General features: G+C 43.7%; 1 protein-coding gene across 12 annotated transcripts in view; it reads right to left on the minus strand.

The window, feature by feature from the left end:
- Positions 1-1,974, minus strand: part of LOC123985437 (von Willebrand factor A domain-containing protein 5A-like) — a 73,675-nt gene that overhangs the window by 53,467 nt on the left and 18,234 nt on the right. The window lies entirely within an intron of this gene.

Consider the following 1,974-nt stretch of genomic DNA (forward strand, 5'->3'; position numbering starts at 1 on the left):
AGTACTTAACTATATAAAGAATGACTATATTTTCTAACAGGTTGGGTTAGCACCCACAGCCTATCTGCAACTACAGTATGTGATACAGGCTGAGCCTCCCCTTAAAGGAAGGTGGCCTTGTCGGTAACCTGTGTGTGTGTTGTCTGCAGACTAGGGGTGCATCCCAAGTCTCTTAACTGCATCCATGTTTCCCTCACTTGAGTCATTTCCAACCATGTGAGGAGAGGAGAAACGATCAAATATGTTTTTAGAGAAATGAGACGTCCTATCGTCAGAAGTGTCACATGAAGTGAAGTCCGTTTGTGATGACGGCGGCAGCTGGATCACTCCACACCATGATCACTGGAATATGATCATGGTGTCTATTGAGTTAGTCAGCCTCACGTATGACTGAATGGAAAAGACAATATATGATGTAAAAAATGTTTCTTACAGACACACTCTGAATCTTTCTGACTTTAATTGTTTCCGTAATAAAATTTAATTGGATAAATAACAGAAAATTAAAATCTTGCTAATAAATGAAGAAACTTGTTTTGGTCCTTTTGTTGTTCAGACCTACGATGAAAACAGATCAAAGAGGGAGTGTGGGAGAGTGATACACTTGAGTTTAATCTGTCATCTGTCTTCACTCCGGAATTAAACTGCAGTGATGTGATATATCTGATCAATCCGATCAGCTGCAGCGTCCAATCAATAATGGATATTCAATAAAGGGGAGTATGTTTCAGTAAAATACTTCTGTGTGAAGGGTGGCCTCGTGTATCCTTGCTCATGGCTCCTCAGAGATTGCTCCTCGTTGTACAAATAGGAGCTTTGGGACAGTCTGCAAGATGGTGGAGCAGAACAACTCCCGGTCAAGTGACGAACAAGAAGCAAGGAAACGTAAAATAAGAGACTTGAGATGCACCTTCTGTTTGTTGTGGCAAGTGATCCCAATGCTATGCAAATATAAATATATATTTTTTCCCTCTCTTCAACAAATTAATTATGAAGAGACTGTTTCACATGCTCATAATAAAGCATGTGCTGAAGTGTGTACGTCCCAGCAATTGATCCACATCCATCAACCTCTGGTGATTTTTCTAGAAGAGGTTTCCATTCAGGCGTATTACAGAGACGGACTGTTTTTGTTTGAAGTAGTAGTGAGAGCAGTGTAGCGTCAGGTGTGTCTGCACAGCAATGGTATTTTAAATTAAAGCTGCTGTTGGGACCAGGACAGTCTAGTAGAACAAAGGCTGGGCCTCGGCCTGTTGAATTCCCAAAAGCCTGAGTCAGAGTTAGTTTCAAACAAAGGACAGTAAAACAGGCGCCAAGGCCCAATTCACACCTAGGTGCGAAATAGTGAGTCAGACCTAAAAACAGAGCCACTATTGGCGTCCTCGCTTCCCAAAATTTGAGTCGACTGGACTGTTTCCACCCGCTGCTGCCGCTGGAACAGTCGCCGTGAACCCGCTATTGAGCGGTACCCTGGCCTCGCCAGGATCCAATCCGAGAAATACCTCCGACAGACACATTCCCACTGAGAACTGCCATTATCATTTTCGCTACCAAGAGCGACCTGAGTAAGAGGCTTAACTAAAGTGGCAGAAATATAGACGTAATTTTATTGGTTATGTGCTGAGCTTTATGTTGATTGTGGATTTATGGGCCGCCGCGTCCGCTGTTAGATATTGCTGTTTAAGTGCTCAAGCACACTGTGTTAGCATCATCCCGGCCACTTAACTGACCGGGGTTTTACAGATTTCAGCCGTCTGTGAAAGTGATCGCTAAATATCCTTTATCAGAGTCAAAGGCCAAGCCTGTGCTAGTGAACGCTCCATGCACTAGTGGGTCTCGTCGATTATCGGTAGTTACGACACTATTACACAGCCTGAATTTCTGCTTGTGATTCTGCTGTGACTCTGCCCAAAGTAAAGCCAGCATCCGCCCATTGAGGATAACTCATTGTGTATGCTGTGTGGCAGGGTGTAG

This window comes from Micropterus dolomieu, linkage group LG17 (assembly GCF_021292245.1).
Source record: "Micropterus dolomieu isolate WLL.071019.BEF.003 ecotype Adirondacks linkage group LG17, ASM2129224v1, whole genome shotgun sequence".
NCBI lineage: Eukaryota > Metazoa > Chordata > Actinopteri > Centrarchiformes > Centrarchidae > Micropterus > Micropterus dolomieu.